Genomic DNA, 19,152 nt, shown 5'->3' on the forward strand with positions numbered 1-19,152 from the left:
ATCCCCTCCTCACTCAGATCCCCTCCTCACTCAGCTCCCCTCCTCACTCAGATCCCCTCCTCACTCAGCTCCCCTCCTCCTCAGATCCCCTCCTCACTCAGATCCCCTCCTCCTCAGCTCCCCTCCTCACTCAGCTCCCCTCCTCACTCAGCTCCCCTCCTCACTCAGATCCCCTCCTCACTCAGCTCCCCTCCTCACTCAGCTCCCCTCCTCACTCAGCTCTCTTCATCACTCAGATCCCCTCCTCACTCAGCTCCCCTCCTCACTCAGCTCCCCTCCTCACTCAGCTCCCCTCCTCACTCAGCTCCCCTCCTCACTCAGCTTCCCTCCTCACTCAGCTTCCCTCCTCACTCAGCTCTCTTCATCACTCAGTTCCCCTCCTCACTCAGCTCCCCTCCTCACTCAGATCCCCTCCTCACTCAGATCCCCTCCTCACTCAGATCCCCTCCTCACTCAGCTCCCCTCCTCACTCAGATCCCCTCCTCACTCAGATCCCCTCCTCACTCAGCTCCCCTCCTCACTCAGCTCCCCTCCTCACTCAGCTCCCCTCCTCACTCCAGCTCCCCTCCTCACTCAGCTCTCTTCATCACTCAGCTCCCCTCCTCACTCAGCTCCCCTCCTCACTCAGCTCCCCTCCTCACTCAGCTCCCCTCCTCACTCAGATCCCCTCCTCACTCAGATCCCTCCTCACTCCAGCTCCCCTCCTCACTCAGCTCCCCTCCTCACTCAGATCCCCTCCTCACTCAGCTCCCCCTCCTCACTCAGCTCCCCTCCTCACTCAGCTCCCCTCCTCACTCAGATCCCCTCCTCACTCAGATCCCCTCCTCACTCAGATCCCCTCCTCACTCAGCTCCCCTCCTCACTCAGCTCCCCTCCTCACTCAGCTCCCCTCCTCACTCAGATCCCCTCCTCACTCAGATCCCCTCCTCACTCAGATCCCCTCCTCACTCAGATCCCCTCCTCACTCAGCTCCCCTCCTCACTCAGATCCCCTCCCTCACTCAGCTCCCCTCCTCACTCAGATCCCCTCCTCCTCAGCTCCCCTCCTCACTCAGATCCCCTCCTCACTCAGATCCCCTCCTCACTCAGCTCCCCTCCTCACTCAGCTCCCCTCCTCACTCAGCTCCCCTCCTCACTCAGCTCCCCTCCTCCTCCAGCTCCCCTCCTCACTCAGATCCCCTCCTCACTCAGATCCCCTCCTCACTCAGCTCCCCTCCTCACTCAGATCCCCTCCTCACTCAGCTCCCCTCCTCACTCAGATCCCTCCTCACTCAGATCCCCTCCTCACTCAGCTCCCCTCCTCACTCAGCTCCCCTCCTCACTCAGCTCCCCTCCTCACTCAGATCCCCTCCTCACTCAGCTCCCCTCCTCACTCAGCTCCCCTCCTCACTCAGCTCTCTTCATCACTCAGATCCCCTCCTCACTCAGCTCCCCTCCTCACTCAGCTCCCCTCCTCACTCAGCTCCCCTCCTCACTCAGCTCCCCTCCTCACTCAGCTCCCCTCCTCACTCAGCTTCCCTCCTCACTCAGCTTCCCTCCTCACTCAGCTCTCTTCATCACTCAGTTCCCCTCCTCACTCAGCTCCCCTCCTCACTCAGATCCCCTCCTCACTCAGATCCCCTCCTCCTCAGATCCCCTCCTCACTCAGCTCCCCTCCTCACTCAGATCCCTCCTCCTCAGATCCCCTCCTCACTCAGCTCCCCTCCTCACTCAGCTCCCCTCCTCACTCAGCTCCCCTCCTCACTCAGCTCCCCTCCTCACTCAGCTCTCTTCATCACTCAGCTCCCCTCCTCACTCAGCTCCCCTCCTCACTCAGCTCCCCTCCTCACTCAGCTCCCCTCCTCACTCAGATCCCTCCTCACTCAGATCCCCTCCTCACTCAGCTCCCCTCCTCACTCAGCTCCCCTCCTCACTCAGATCCCCTCCTCACTCAGCTCCCCTCCTCCTCAGCTCCCCTCCTCACTCAGCTCCCTCCTCACTCAGCTCCCCTCCTCACTCAGCTCCCCTCCTCACTCAGCTCTCTTCATCACTCAGCTCCCCTCCTCACTCAGCTCCCCTCCTCACTCAGCTCCCTCCTCACTCAGATCCCCTCCTCACTCAGCTCTCTTCATCACTCAGATCCCCTCCTCACTCAGATCCCCTCCTCCTCAGATCCCCTCCTCACTCAGATCCCCTCCTCACTCAGCTCCCCTCCTCACTCAGATCCCCTCCTCACTCAGCTCTCTTCATCACTCAGATCCCCTCCTCACTCAGATCCCCTCCTCACTCAGCTCCCCTCCTCACTCAGCTCCCCTCCTCACTCAGATCCCCTCCTCACTCAGATCCCTCCTCACTCAGCTCTCTTCATCACTCAGATCCCCTCCTCACTCAGCTCCCCTCCTCACTCAGATCCCCTCCTCACTCAGATCCCCTCCTCACTCAGCTCCCCTCCTCACTCAGATCCCCTCCTCACTCAGCTCTCTTCATCACTCAGATCCCCTCCTCACTCAGATCCCCTCCTCACTCAGATCCCCTCCTCACTCAGCTCTCTTCATCACTCAGCTCCAGCTCCTCACTCAGCTCTAGCTCCTCACTCAGCTCCCCTCCTCACTCAGCTCCAGCTCCTCACTTAGCTCCAGCTCCTTACACATACACACACACACACACACACACACACACACACACACACACACGAACACAAGCTCATACACAGTAACTCCGCCCATGTGCATACCCACCTTCCCTTTGCAAACATCAGACCACCCCACTGGCAGGGCAGGGTTCTCCAGTGACAAACGGGTGTGTGTGGGGAATACGGCCTAAGGGAGGTTTAGGGTTTCATCCACTCTCTGGGGGTGGAGGAGGGCAGGTTAGGGTTTCATCCACTATCTGGGGGTGGAGGGGGGCAGGTTAGGGTTTCATCCACTATCTGGGGGTGGAGGGGGGCAGGTTAGGGTTTCATCCACTATCTGGGGGTGGAGGCGGGCAGGTTAGGGTTTCATCCACTCTCTGGGGGTGGAGGGGGGCAGGTTAGGGTTTCATCCACTCTCTGGGGGTGGAGGGGGGCAGGTTAGGGTTTCATCCACTCTCTGGGGGTGGAGGGGGGCAGGTTAGGGTTTCATCCACTCTCTGGGGGGGGAGGGGGCAGGTTAGGGTTTCATCCACTCTCTGGGGGTGGAGGGGGCAGGTTATGGTTTCATCCGCTATCTAGGGGTTGGAGGGCAGGTTAGGGTTTCATCCACTATCTGGGGTGGGGGTGGAGGGGGGCAGGTTTGGGTTTCATCCACTATCTGGGGTGGGGGTGGAGGGGGCAGGTTTGGGTTTCATCCACTATCTGGGGGTGGGGGTGGAGGGGGCAGGTTTGGGTTTCATCCACTATCTGGGGGTGGAAGGTTAGGGTTTCATCCACTATCTGGGGGTGGGGGTGGAGTGGGGCAGGTTAGGTGAGGGCTGTGTTACTATGGAAACTGTCACAGTGCATAGGGTCTGGTTGTAGTGCGGTGTGTCAGGTTCTCGCATCACAAGTCCCGTCGGAATGCTGGGCGACCATTCCTGACGCTCCACATAACCTTTCCAAAAAGCCAACTGGAATCTTTTTTGGGATCCGGTTTCACGGACGTAGGACAACGACCAGATTTTTCTCTGCCACTGAAAGCTGTCTATCTTTACCTCTGTGAAGACCAAGACTGCATCCCCAATGGCACCCTTTCCCTACATTGTGCACTACTTTGGACCAGGCCCAGTAGTAGTGCACTACTTTAGACCAGGGCCCAATAGTAGTGCACTACTTTTGACCAGGGCCCAATAGTAGTGCACTACTTTTGACCAGGGCCCAATAGTAGTGCACTACTTTTGACCAGGGCCCAATAGTAGTGCACTACTTTTGACCAGGGCCCAATAGTAGTGCACTACTTTTGACCAGGGCCCAATAGTAGTGCACTACTTTTGACCAGGGCCCAATAGTAGTGCACTACTTTTGACCAGGGCCCATAGTAGTGCACTACTTTTGACCAGGGCCCATAGTAGTGCACTACTTTTGACCAGGGCCCATAGTAGTGCACTATGTAGGTGATGTAGTGCCATTCGGAACAGAGAGAGTTACGGAGCAATTGGAACCTGATATTGGTTTCTGGCTTGATTTTATTTTATTTTATTAGGATCTCTTTTAGTCCCCATTTGGACTAATCTTCCAAGAGTCCTTAACATTAAAATACAATTTATAATACAAACACACTTTCACATATAACACACTATTACAAACATTCATAATACACTAGCATAATGACCCAATAAACACTCAAAAATATTGATTCTTCATCTACAATTTAAATATAGTATATATACTATAGTCCCACAACATTTCTATATACTATATTTAAATTGTTTTTAAATAATGTTTAAACGTATATATTGAAAGGTTTCTAGTTTGCTCAGTTAATTTATTCAATTTCTTTATTGCTCTAAATCAAAATGTTATTTTTGCCCATTTCTCATTTCTGTCTGGATAACGCATAGATGGAGGACAATCTATTCCTAGTATTTATGGAACGTCTGTTTCTTACCAACTGAATTCCGTTGTGAATAGAACTCGGACGTTTTAAATGATGTATATTATAAAATAAAATAAGCATGTGTTTTTCAATTATCTTGTCGATTGATGACCAACCAAGAACATTGCGCCTGACTGCAACAGAAGGACCACATCTCTGCCTTAAAACAACCCATGACTGCAACAGAAGAACCACATCTCCACCTTAAAACAACCCATGACTGCAACAGAAGAACCATATCTCCACCTTAAAACAACCCATGACTGCAACAAGAAGAACCATATCTCCACCTTAAAACAACCCATGACTACAACAGAAGAACCATATCTCCGCCTTAAAACAACCCATGACTGCAACAGAAGAACCATATCTCCACCTTAAAACAACCCATGACTACAACAGAAGAACCACATCTCCACCTTAAAACAACCCATGACTGCAACAGAAGAACCATATCTCCACCTTAAAACAACCCATGACTGCAACAAGAAGAACCATATCTCCACCTTAAAACAACCCATGACTACAACAGAAGAACCATATCTCCGCCTTAAAACAACCCATGACTGCAACAGAAGAACCATATCTCCACCTTAAAACAACCCATGACTACAACAGAAGAACCACATCTCCACCTTAAAACAACCCATGACTGCAACAGAAGAACCATATCTCCACCTTAAAACAACCCATGACTGCAACAGAAGAACCACATCTCCACCTTAAAACAACTCATGACTGCAACAGAAGAACCACATCTCCTTAAAACAACCCATGACTGCAACAAGAAGAACCACATCTCCACCTTAAAACAACCCATGACTGCAACAGAAGAACCATATCTCCACCTTAAAACAACCCATGACTGCAACAGAAGAACCACATCTCCACCTTAAAACAACTCATGACTGCAACAGAAGAACCACATCTCCTTAAAACAACCCATGACTGCAACAAGAAGAACCACATCTCCACCTTAAAACAACCCATGACTGCAACAAGAAGAACCATATCTCCACCTTAAAACAACCCATGACTACAACAGAAGAACCATATCTCCACCTTAAAACAACCCATGACTACAACAGAAGAACCATATCTCCACCTTAAAACAACCCATGACTGCAACAGAAGAACCATATCTCCACCTTAAAACAACCCATGACTGAAACAGAAGAACCATATCTCCGCCTTAAAACAACCCATGACTACAACAGAAGAACCATATCTCCACCTTAAAACAACCCATGACTACAACAGAAGAACCAAACAACCCATGACTGCAACTAGAAGAACCATATCTCCACCTTAAAACAACCCATGACTGCAACAGAAGAACCATATCTCCACTTTAAAACAACCCATGACTGTAACAGAAGAACCATATCTCCACCTTAAAACAACCCATGACTGTAACAGAAGAACCACATCTCCACCTTAAAACAACCCATGACTACAACAGAAGAACCATATCTCCACCTTAAAACAACCCATGACTGCAACTAGAAGAACCATATCTCCACCTTAAAACAACCCATGACTGCAACAGAAGAACCATATCTCCACCTTAAAACAACCCATGACTGCAACAGAAGAACCATATCTCCACCTTAAAACAACCCATGACTGTAACAGAAGAACCATATCTCCACCTTAAAACAACCCATGACTGTAACAGAAGAACCACATCTCCACCTTAAAACAACCCATGACTACAACAGAAGAACCATATCTCCACCTTAAAACAACCCATGACTGCAACTAGAAGAACCATATCTCCACCTTAAAACAACCCATGACTGCAACAGAAGAACCATATCTCCACCTTAAAACAACCCATGACTGTAACAGAAGAACCATATCTCCACCTTAAAACAACCCATGACTGCAACATAAGAACCATATCTCCACCTTAAAACAACCATTGACTACAACAGAAGAACCATATCTCCACCTTAAAACAACCCATGACTACAACAGAAGAACCATATCTCCACCTTAAAACAAATGACAACCCATATCTCACTAAAACAACCCATGACTGCAACAGAAGAACCATATCTCCACCTTAAAACAACCCATGACTGCAACAGAAGAACCATACCACCTTAAAACAACCCATGACTCAACTAGAAGAACCATATCTCCACCTTAAAACAACCCTTGCAGCTTTATTCTGTGCATTCTGCAGCCTCCTAACTTCACTAGATGATGCATTTCCCCAGACCACTGAACAATAAGTTCACTTGACTCTCAACCAATGCCTGTGTTATTTGCTGAAGGATTTTCCCTGGTAAATATTTAGCTATCCTTCTGATTATGCAGGCTGTTTTAATATTTTTTAACATAGATTAGTTATTTGAGACGACCATGATAAACAGTTGTCTAGCTGCACTCCCAATAGTTTGGTTTCTGACACTTCTTCAATTTGTACTCCTCCCATACTTAATTGTATCCCATGCTGTTTTGGCTTTTTCCTAGTTGAACAGACCAACATAACTTTGGTTTTCTTGGTGTTTTAAAGCAAGTTTGCTTTGGCAAACCCATTTCCTGATAATCTCCAAATCTCCTACATGATACCAGGGGAGAGGAGGAGACCCTGAATGTGCTTCACCTATTCCACTGTTTCTGCAGTTTTATATTTACATTAGGGCCTTCTGGGATGCCTGTGATCCCTGTGTGTCTGTGAGTCGCTGTGTGCCTGTGAGTCGCTGTGTGTCTGTGAGTCGCTGTGTGCCTGTGAGTCGCTGTGTGCCTGTGATCCCTGTGTGTCTGTGAGTCGCTGTGTGCCTGTGAGTCGCTGTGTGCCTGTGAGTCGCTGTGTGCCTGTGAGTCGCTGTGTGCCTGTGAGTCGCTGTGTGCCTGTGAGTCGCTGTGTGCCTGTGAGTCGCTGTGTGCCTGTGAGTCGCTGTGTGCCTGTGATCCCTGTGTGTCTGTGAGTCGCTGTGTGCCTGTGAGTCGCTGTGTGCCTGTGAGTCGCTGTGTGCCTGTGAGTCGCTGTGTGCCTGTGAGTCGCTGTGTGTCTGTGAGTCGCTGTGTGTCTGTGAGTCGCTGTGTGTCTGTGAGTCGCTGTGTGCCTGTGAGTCGATGTGTGCCTGTGAGTCGCTGTGTGTCTGCGAGTCACTGTGTGTCTGCGAGTCGCTGTGTGTCTGCGAGTCGCTGTGTGTCTGTGAGTCGCTGTGTGTCTGTGAGTCGCTGTGTGTCTGTGAGTCGCTGTGTGTCTGAGTCACTGTGTGTCTGTGTCGCTGTGTGTCTGTGAGTCGCTGTGTGTCTGTGAGTCGCTGTGTGTCTGTGAGCAGTTTGCTTAACATTAGGGCCTTCTTTACGTCAGTCTGAAGGGGAAATTATGTTGCTCTTAGTCAGTGATCTGAGATACAGTAGTCATGTTATAGTGGCCACGTCACTGATCTGAGATCTGAGATTGACGTACAGTAGTCATGTTATAGTAGGCACGTCACTGATCTGAGATCTGAGATTGACATACAGTAGTCATGTTATAGTAGCCACGTCACTGATCTGAGATCTGAGATTGACGTACAGTAGTCATGTTATAGTAGCCACGTCACTGATCTGAGATCTGAGATTGACATACAGTAGTCATGTTATAGTAGCCACGTCACTGATCTGAGATCTGAGATTGACGTACAGTAGTCATGTTATAGTAGCCACGTACTCCTGTGGGACTAGATTGGGGTTAAAATGAAGGTTTGACATAGACACGTACTCCTGTGGGACTAATGTAGTTGTGGAATTACTCCTGTGGGACTAATGTAGTTGTGGAATTACTCCTGTGGGACTGGAAATGACTAGTTGTGGAATTACTCCTGTGGGACTAATGTAGTTGTGGAATTACTCCTGTGGGACTAATGTAGTTGTGGAATTACTCCTGTGGACTAATGTAGTTGTGAATTACTCCTGTGGGACTAATGTAGTTGTTGAATTACTCCTGTGGGACTAATGTAGTTGTTGAATTACTCCTGTGGGACTAATGTAGTTGTGGAATTACTCCTGTGGGACTAATGTAGAATTACTCCTGTGGACTAATGTAGTTGTGGAATTACTCCTGTGGGACTAATGTAGTTGTGGAATTACTCCTGTGGGACTAATGTAGTTGTGGAATTACTCCTGTGGGACTAATGTAGTTGTGGAATTACTCCTCCTGTGGGACTAATGTAGTTGTTGAAACTCCTGTGGGACTAATGTAGTTGTGGAATTCTGTGGGACTGGAATTACTCCTGTGGGACTAATGTAGTCCTGTGGACTAATGTAGTTGTGGAATTACTCCTGTGGGACTAATGTAGTTGTTGAATTACTCCTGTGGGACTAATGTAGTTGTGAATTACTCCTGTGGGACTAATGTAGTGAATTACTCCTGTGGGACTAATGTAGTTGTGAATTACTTCCTGTGGGACTAATGTAGTTGTTGAATTACTCCTGTGGGACTAATGTAGTTGTGGAATTACTCCTGTGGATATCAACAAGATCTCATTGTTTTACAAAATTTGACATCAGATTCCGATGTTTTTACCCAACATTTCTCCAAAGTTCTCATTTCGATGTTTCTCCAAACGTCTTCAACGTCCATCCATGTGTGATGACGTGGAAACCGGACACTAGGGGGCAACAGTGAGCGCGGTGCCCTTAACATAGGCTTGGGGTTTTTTTCTAGGGCGTTTTGGACGGGGATGGAGGATGGGCGTAATCCAGCGATAGACAGCTGTTTTTTTTTAGATGTTTGCTTTAAGCCTATCCCAAAACCTTGACTCTTACCTTAACCATTCAGAGTTAATGCCTAACCTTTTAAAAAAATGTGGATTTAATTCATAAAATTAATCTTGGAACGATACAGAGAAGTAACCAAACACTTTTAAATTTGACGGTTTGAGGAACATTGATGAACGTCTAATTCTGACGTGAGAGTCTGAGAGCTGGTTGACCGTGACTGTCTTCAAAACATTGTGTTAATTAAACAAAGGCATTTTTCTACATTCGCTATATAAGGTACAGGGGAGCTACGGGGCTCCTTTTTTTCTGCTAACAACGCCTGCAGTACCGCAGTCAGCCTTGACCTCCTGTAGCGTCAATGAGAGGGGACAGTTATTGTCTCCTTGGTTACACCACACAGACAAACATTAAAACCTCTTGAAGCTAGGCGGCACTATGTTTATGTTTGGAAAAATAACGTCCCCAAAGTAAACGGCCTATGTCTCAGGACCAGATGCTAGAATATGAATATAATTGACAGCTTGGGATAGAAAACACTCTAACGTTTCCAAAACTGTCAAAAAAATGTCTGTGAGTTAAACAGAACTGATATTGCAGGCTAAAACCTGAGGAAAATCCAATCAGGAAGTGCCCCTGTTTTTGAAACCTCTCTGTTGTTATGCATCCCTATTGCCCATTTAAAGGGATATCAACCAGATTCATTTTTCTCTGGCTTCCCTAAGGTGTCAACAGCATTTAGACATAGTTTCAGGCTTTTATTTTGAAGAATGAGCGTGAACGACCACATTGCGTAAGTGGATAGGTGGGGGTTCTCCGAGTGAGTTGAGCGCAAAAGCGAAAGGCGGCCATTGTTACTCCCGGTCCTAGTGAAAAGCCAACTGTCCTGGTTGATATATTATCGAATAGATTTATAGAAAACACCCTGAGGATTGATTTAAAAAAAACATTTGACGTGTTTCTGTCGACATTATGGATATAATTTGGAATTTTTGTTGTCGTGACCTCTCTTTCCGGTCGATTCCTGGGCATAACGCACCAAACTAACAGAGGTATTTGGATATAAAAAATATATTTATGGAACAAAAGGAACATTTGTTGTCTAACTGGGTGTCTCGTGAGTGAAAACATCCGAAGATCATCAAAGGTAAACGATTAATTTGATTGCTTTTCTGATTTTCGTGACCAAGTTACCTGATGCTAAGTGTACTTATTGTTTTGTCGAGCGATCGATAAATTTACACAAACGCTTGTATTGCTTTCGCTGTTAAGCATAATTTCAAAATCTGAGACGACAGGTGGATTAACAAAAGGCTAAGCTGTGTTTTCCAATATTGCACTTGTGATTTCATGAATATGAATATTTTCTAGTAATATTATTTGACTGTGGCGCTATGCTATTCAGCGTTGCTGATGACAATTATACCGGATCCAGGATGGGTGGTTCAGAGTTAACAATACCCTGACTAAAATACTGAAAACATCGGATCACTACATCTTATTTTCTCCTCTCCCCTTGGGAAAGAAACATACACAGAACAACAGTAGAAATACAATAATTTCAAAGATTTCACTGAGTTACAGTTCAAATAAGGAAATCAGTCAATTTAATAAATTCATTAGGCCCTAATCTATGGATTTCACATGACTGGGCAGGGGTGCAGCCATGGGTGGGCCTGGGAGGGCATAGGACCACCCACTGGGCAGCCAATCAGAGTGTTTGCATTAGGTGTTACTACTGTCTATAATAACCTGTTTCCATTAGGTGTAACTACTGTCCATAATAACCTGTTTCCATTAGGTGTAACTACTGTCCAAAATAACCTGTTTCCATTAGGTGTAACTACTGTCCAAAATAACCTGTTTCCATTAGGTGTACCTACTGTCTATAATAACCTGTTTCCATTAGGTGTAACTACTGTCCAAAATAACCTGTTTCCTTCAGGTGTAACTACTGTCTATAATAACCTGTTTCCATTAGGTGTAACTACTGTCCAAAATAACCTGTTTCCATTAGGTGTAACTACTGTCTATAATAACCTGTTTCCATTAGGTGTAACTACTGTCTATAATAACCTGTTTCCATTAGGTGTAACTACTGTCCAAAATATCCTGTTTCCATTAGGTGTAACTACTGTCCAAAATAACCTGTTTCCATTAGGTGTAACTACTGTCCAAAATAACCTGTTTCCAATAGGTGTAACTACTGTCCATAATAACCTGTTTCCATTAGATGTAACTACTGTCCAAAATAACCTGTTTCCATTAGGTGTAACTACTGTCCATAATGACCTGTTTCCATTAGGTGTAACTACTGTCCAAAATAACCTGTTTCCATCAGGTGTAACTACTGTCCAAAATAACCTGTTTCCAATAGGTGTAACTACTGTCCATAATAACCTGTTTCCATTAGGTGTAACTACTGTCTATAATAACCTGTTTCCATCAGGTGTAACTACTGTCCATAATAACCTGTTTCCATTAGATGTAACTGCTGTCTATAATAACCTGTTTCCATTAGGTGTAACTACTGTCCAAAATAACCTGTTTCCATTAGGTGTAACTGCTGTCCATAATAACCTGTTTCCATCAGGTGTAACTACTGTCCAAAATAACCTGTTTCCATTAGGTGTAACTACTGTCCAAAATAACCTGTTTCCATTAGGTGTACCTACTGTCTATAATAACCTGTTTCCATTAGGTGTAACTACTGTCCAAAATAACCTGTTTCCTTCAGGTGTAACTACTGTCTATAATAACCTGTTTCCATTAGGTGTAACTACTGTCCAAAATAACCTGTTTCCATTAGGTGTAACTACTGTCCAAAATAACCTGTTTCCATTAGGTGTAACTACTGTCTATAATAACCTGTTTCCATTAGGTGTAACTACTGTCTATAATAACCTGTTTCCATTAGGTGTAACTACTGTCCAAAATAACCTGTTTCCATTAGGTGTTACTACTGTCCATAATAACCTGTTTCCATTAGGTGTTACTACTGTCTATAATAACCTGTTTCCATCAGGTGTAACTACAGTCTATAATAACCTGTTTCCATCAGGTGTAACTACTGTCCATAATAACCTGTTTCCATTAGGTGTTACTACTGTCTATAATAACCTGTTTCCATTAGGTGTAACTACTGTCTATAATAACCTGTTTCCATTAGGTGTAACTACTGTCCATAATAACCTGTTTCCATTAGGTGTAACTACTGTCCATAATAACCTGTTTCCATTAGGTGTAACTACTGTCCATAATAACCTGTTTCCATTAGGTGTAACTACTGTCCATAATAACCTGTTTCCATTAGGTGTAACTACTGTCCAAAATAACCTGTTTCCATTAGGTGTAACTACTGTCTATAATAACCTGTTTCCATTAGGTGTAACTACTGTCTATAATAACCTGTTTCCATTAGGTGTAACTACTGTCCAAAATAACCTGTTTCCATTAGGTGTTACTACTGTCCATAATAACCTGTTTCCATTAGGTGTAACTACTGTCTATAATAACCTGTTTCCATCAGGTGTAACTACTGTCCAAAATAACCTGTTTCCATTAGGTGTTACTACTGTCTATAATAACCTGTTTCCATCAGGTGTAACTACTGTCCAAAATAACCTGTTTCCATTAGGTGTTACTACTGTCTATAATAACCTGTTTCCATTAGGTGTAACTACTGTCCATAATAACCTGTTTCCATTAGGTGTTACTACTGTCTATAATAACCTGTTTCCATCAGGTGTAACTACTGTCCAAAATAACCTGTTTCCATTAGGTGTAACTACTGTCTATAATAACCTGTTTCCATTAGGTGTAACTACTGTCTATAATAACCTGTTTCCATTAGGTGTAACTACTGTCCAAAAGAACCTGTTTCCATTAGGTGTAACTACTGTCTATAATAACCTGTTTCCATTAGGTGTAACTACTGTCCAAAATAACCTGTTTCCATTAGGTGTAACTACTGTCTATAATAACCTGTTTCCATTAGGTGTAACTACTGTCTATAATAACCTGTTTCCATTAGGTGTAACTACTGTCCAAAAGAACCTGATTCCATTAGGTGTTACTACTGTCCAAAATAACCTGTTTCCTTCAGGTGTAACTACTGTCTATAATAACCTGTTTCCATTAGGTGTAACTACTGTCCATAATAACCTGCTTCCATTAGGTGTAACTACTGTCCATAATAACCTGTTTCCATCAGGTGTAACTACTGTCTATAATAACCTGTTTCCTTCAGGTGTAACTACTGTCTATAATAACCTGTTTCCATTAGGTGTAACTACTGTCCAAAATAACCTGTTTCCATTAGGTGTAACTACTGTCTATAATAACCTGTTTCCATTAGGTGTAACTACTGTCTATAATAACCTGTTTCCATTAGGTGTAACTACTGTCCAAAAGAACCTGTTTCCATTAGGTGTTACTACTGTCCAAAATAACCTGTTTCCATCAGGTGTAACTACTGTCTATAATAACCTGTTTCCATTAGGTGTAACTACTGTCCATAATAACCTGCTTCCATTAGGTGTAACTACTGTCCAAAATAACCTGTTTCCATTAGGTGTAACTACTGTCCAAAAGAACTTGTTTCCATTAGGTGTAACTACTGTCTATAATAACCTGTTTCCTTCAGGTGTAACTACTGTCTATAATAACCTGTTTCCATTAGGTGTAACTACTGTCCAAAATATCCTGTTTCCATTAGGTGTAACTACTGTCCAAAATAACCTGTTTCCATTAGGTGTAACTACTGTCCAAAATAACCTGTTTCCAATAGGTGTAACTACTGTCCATAATAACCTGTTTCCATTAGATGTAACTACTGTCCAAAATAACCTGTTTCCATTAGGTGTAACTACTGTCCATAATGACCTGTTTCCATTAGGTGTAACTACTGTCCAAAATAACCTGTTTCCATCAGGTGTAACTACTGTCCAAAATAACCTGTTTCCAATAGGTGTAACTACTGTCCATAATAACCTGTTTCCATTAGGTGTAACTACTGTCTATAATAACCTGTTTCCATCAGGTGTAACTACTGTCCATAATAACCTGTTTCCATTAGATGTAACTGCTGTCTATAATAACCTGTTTCCATTAGGTGTAACTACTGTCCAAAATAACCTGTTTCCATTAGGTGTAACTGCTGTCCATAATAACCTGTTTCCATCAGGTGTAACTACTGTCCAAAATAACCTGTTTCCATTAGGTGTAACTACTGTCCAAAATATCCTGTTTCCATTAGGTGTAACTACTGTCCAAAATAACCTGTTTCCATTAGGTGTAACTACTGTCCAAAATAACCTGTTTCCAATAGGTGTAACTACTGTCCATAATAACCTGTTTCCATTAGATGTAACTACTGTCCAAAATAACCTGTTTCCATTAGGTGTAACTACTGTCCATAATGACCTGTTTCCATTAGGTGTAACTACTGTCCAAAATAACCTGTTTCCATCAGGTGTAACTACTGTCCAAAATAACCTGTTTCCAATAGGTGTAACTACTGTCCATAATAACCTGTTTCCATTAGGTGTAACTACTGTCTATAATAACCTGTTTCCATCAGGTGTAACTACTGTCCATAATAACCTGTTTCCATTAGATGTAACTGCTGTCTATAATAACCTGTTTCCATTAGGTGTAACTACTGTCCAAAATAACCTGTTTCCATTAGGTGTAACTGCTGTCCATAATAACCTGTTTCCATCAGGTGTAACTACTGTCTATAATAACCTGTTTCCATTAGGTGTAACTACTGTCCAAAATAACCTGTTTCCTTCAGGTGTAACTACTGTCTATAATAACCTGTTTCCATTAGGTGTAACTACTGTCCAAAATAACCTGTTTCCATTAGGTGTAACTACTGTCTATAATAACCTGTTTCCATTAGGTGTAACTACTGTCTATAATAACCTGTTTCCATTAGGTGTAACTACTGTCCAAAATAACCTGTTTCCATTAGGTGTAACTACTGTCCAAAATAACCTGTTTCCATTAGGTGTAACTACTGTCTATAATAACCTGTTTCCATTAGGTGTAACTACTGTCTATAATAACCTGTTTCCATTAGGTGTAACTACTGTCCAAAATAACCTGTTTCCATCAGGTGTAACTACTGTCTATAATAACCTGTTTCCATCAGGTGTAACTACTGTCCAAAATAACCTGTTTCCATTAGGTGTAACTACTGTCTATAATAACCTGTTTCCATTAGGTGTAACTACTGTCCAAAATAACCTGTTTCCATTAGGTGTAACTACTGTCCAAAATAACCTGTTTCCATTAGGTGTAACTACTGTCTATAATAACCTGTTTCCATTAGGTGTAACTACTGTCCAAAATAACCTGTTTCCATTAGGTGTAACTACTGTCCAAAATAACCTGTTTCCATTAGGTGTAACTACTGTCTATAATAACCTGTTTCCATTAGGTGTAACTACTGTCTATAATAACCTGTTTCCATTAGGTGTAACTACTGTCCAAAATAACCTGTTTCCATCAGGTGTAACTACTGTCCAAAATAACCTGTTTCCATTAGGTGTTACTACTGTCTATAATAACCTGTTTCCATTAGGTGTAACTACTGTCTATAATAACCTGTTTCCATTAGGTGTAACTACTGTCCATAATAATCTGTTTCCATTAGGTGTAACTACTGTCTATAATAACCTGTTTCCATCAGGTGTAACTACTGTCCATAATAACCTGTTTCCATCAGGTGTAACTACTGTCCAATTCCGATTTCACATGACTGGGCAGGGGTGCAGCCATGGGTGGGCCTGGGAGGGCATAGGACCACCCACTGGGCAGCCAATCAGAGTGAGTTTTTCCCCAACAAAATGGCAGACAGAAAACAGACAGAAATCCTCCTCAATACCCTTGGCGTGCACAGACCATATTGTCTCTGGCACAGCCCCACACGCTGCGATTTGTAAACAAACCAAAAAGCCATGTGTCAGGGTAGCTTTGCTAATCGCTATGGAGCACAGCACACACTCCCCCCCGCTCCCCCCAAAATATTTTGTCGGCCCTTGTTATTTTGTTGTTTGCTGTATCATGTTTTGTTTAACATTACGCAATCAATTGATGTTAAATGCCAGAATGTAATTTTCTCTTGTAGAATTTACTTAAACTCGGCGGAACTTGATGTGCAACAGCTTCATTCGTGTAGAAATGAACCGGCCAAATTCTCTTAGAGTCAAAGTTGTTTTGTAATTTTGTTCTGCGGCTGTACATGTACATGTTGGGCATTTAGCAGACACTCCTACCGAGAGCTCCTTCAGTCAGTACATTCAACTAAGGTTGGGTAAACAACCACACGTTTAAAAACAAAAGTATGACGTTCATGTGACCATTACTGAGAATGTTGTTGTAGTTCGACTGGACTGTAGGTTAATTCACTGTACCTTGAACCCTGCTGGGTCCTGGAGCTGGTCGGAGAATCTCATTGGATGAGCAAGAAGCGGATGGGTCCCGGAGCTGGTCGGAGAATCTCATTGGATGAGCAAGAAGCGGATGGGTAAAACAGAGCTGAACGCTTCTTACTGAAATCCCTCACTATATACCATTGTTAAAATTGGAAATAAACTTTTGAAATGTGAAGAAGTGTTTTTATTCATTTAGTAGTTACGATAGACACACACCAAAGAACTACAACTGACACATTGGATTCATTGAGGAGGTATTGGTTTAATTGAGTTCAAACATGAGTACATTTTGTCAATCTGGCATAATCATTTCTAATTATTATTTCCTCAATTCAAAAGTCTTTTAAAAACACAAATAAATAGATATGTACTTATAATTTCATTTAAAACATAACCTGTTTCCATTAGGTGTAACTACTGTCCTTAATAACCTGTTTCCATTAGGTGTAACTACTGTCCATAATAACCTGTTTCCATTAGGTGTAACTACTGTCCAAAATAACCTGTTTCCATTAGGTGTAACTACTGTCTATAATAATCTGTTTCCATTAGGTGTAACTACTGTCCATAATAACCTGTTTCCATTTGAAATAACTACTGTCCATAATAACCTGTTTCCATTAGGTGTAACTACTGTCTATAATAACCTGTTTCCATTAGGTGTAACTACTGTCCAAAATAACCTGTTTCCATTTGAAATAACTACTGTCCAAAATAACCTGTTTCCATTAGGTGTAACTACTGTCCAAAATAACCTGTTTCCATTAGGTGTAACTACTGTCCATAATAACCTGTTTCCATTAGGTGTAACTACTGTCCAAAATAACCTGTTTCCGTTAGGTGTAACTACTGTCCATAATAACCTGTTTCCATTAGGTGTAACTACTGTCCAAAATAACCTGTTTCCATTAGGTGTAACTACTGTCCATAATAACCTGTTTCCATCAGGTGTAACTACTGTCCATAATAACCTGTTTCCATTTGAAATAACTACTGTCCATAATAACCTGTTTCCATTAGGTGTAACTACTGTCTATAATAACCTGTTTCCATTAGGTGTAACTACTGTCCAAAATAACCTGTTTCCATTTGAAATAACTACTGTCCAAAATAACCTGTTTCCATTAGGTGTAACTACTGTCCAAAATAACCTGTTTCCATTAGGTGTAACTACTGTCCATAATAACCTGTTTCCATTAGGTGTAACTACTGTCCAAAATAACCTGTTTCCGTTAGGTGTAACTACTGTCCATAATAACCTGTTTCCATTAGGTGTAACTACTGTCCAAAATAACCTGTTTCCATTAGGTGTAACTACTGTCCATAACTAACCTGTTTCCATTAGGTGTAACTACTGTCTATAATAACCTGTTTCCATCAGGTGTAACTACTGTCCATAATAACCTGTTTTCATTTGAAATAACCACTGTGTCCATAATAACCTGTTTCCATTAGGTGTAACTACAGTCCATAATAACCTGTTTCCATTAGGTGTAACTACAGTCCATAATAACCTGTTTCCATTAGGTGTAACTACAGTCCATAATAACCTGTTTCCATTAGGTGTAACTACAGTCCATAATAACCTGTTTCCATTAGGTGTAACTACTGTCTATAATAACCTGTTTCCATTGGGTGTAACTACAGTCCATAATAACCTGTTTCCATTAGGTGTAACTACTGTCCATAATAACCTGTTTCCATTAGGTGTAACTACTGTCTATAATAACCTGTTTCCATTAGGTGTAACTACTGTCCATAATAACATGTTTCCATTAGGTGTAACTACTGTCTATAATAACCTGTTTCCATTAGGTGTAACTGCAGTCCAAAATAACCTGTTTCCATTAGGTGTTACTACTGTCTATAATAATCTGTTTCCATTAGGTGTAACTACTGTCCATAATAACCTGTTTCCAATAGGTGTAACTACTGTCCATAATAACCTGTTTCCAATAGGTGTTACTACTGTCTATAATAACCTGTTTCCATCAGGTGTAACTACTGTCCATAATAACCTGTTTTCATTTGAAATAACTACTGTCCGTAATAACATGTTTCCATTAGGTGTAACTACTGTCTATAATAACCTGTTTCCATTAGGTGTAACTACTGTCCATAATAACATGTTTCCATTAGGTGTAACTACTGTCCATAATAACCTGTTTCCATTAGGTGTAACTACTGTCTATAATAACCTGTTTCCATTAGGTGTAACTACTGTCCATAATAACCTGTTTCCATTAGGTGTAACTACTGTCTATAATAACCTGTTTCCATTAGGTGTAACTACTGTCCATAATAACATGTTTCCATTAGGTGTAACTACTGTCCACATAATAACCTGTTTCCATTAGGTGTAACTACTGTCTATAATAACCTGTTTCCATTAGGTGTAACTACTGTCCATAATAACCTGTTTCCATTAGGTGTAACTACTGTCCAAAATAACCTGTTTCC

General features: G+C 42.9%; 1 long non-coding RNA gene across 1 annotated transcript; it reads right to left on the minus strand.

Moving 5' to 3' along the window:
* Positions 1–4,691: 4,691 nt before the first annotated feature.
* LOC127924783 (uncharacterized) lies at positions 4,692–6,142 on the minus strand. Its single transcript, XR_008118796.1, has 8 exons — positions 6,052–6,142; positions 5,634–5,762; positions 5,504–5,547; positions 5,334–5,419; positions 5,121–5,249; positions 4,948–5,034; positions 4,775–4,818; positions 4,692–4,731 (listed from the first exon to the last, which is right to left on the minus strand). It is a non-coding gene; the product is annotated as an uncharacterized LOC127924783 (long non-coding RNA).
* Between the last annotated feature and the right edge of the window lie 13,010 nt (positions 6,143–19,152).

Source organism: Oncorhynchus keta, unplaced genomic scaffold, assembly GCF_023373465.1.
Source record: "Oncorhynchus keta strain PuntledgeMale-10-30-2019 unplaced genomic scaffold, Oket_V2 Un_contig_4534_pilon_pilon, whole genome shotgun sequence".
NCBI classification, from domain to species: Eukaryota; Metazoa; Chordata; class Actinopteri; order Salmoniformes; family Salmonidae; genus Oncorhynchus; species Oncorhynchus keta.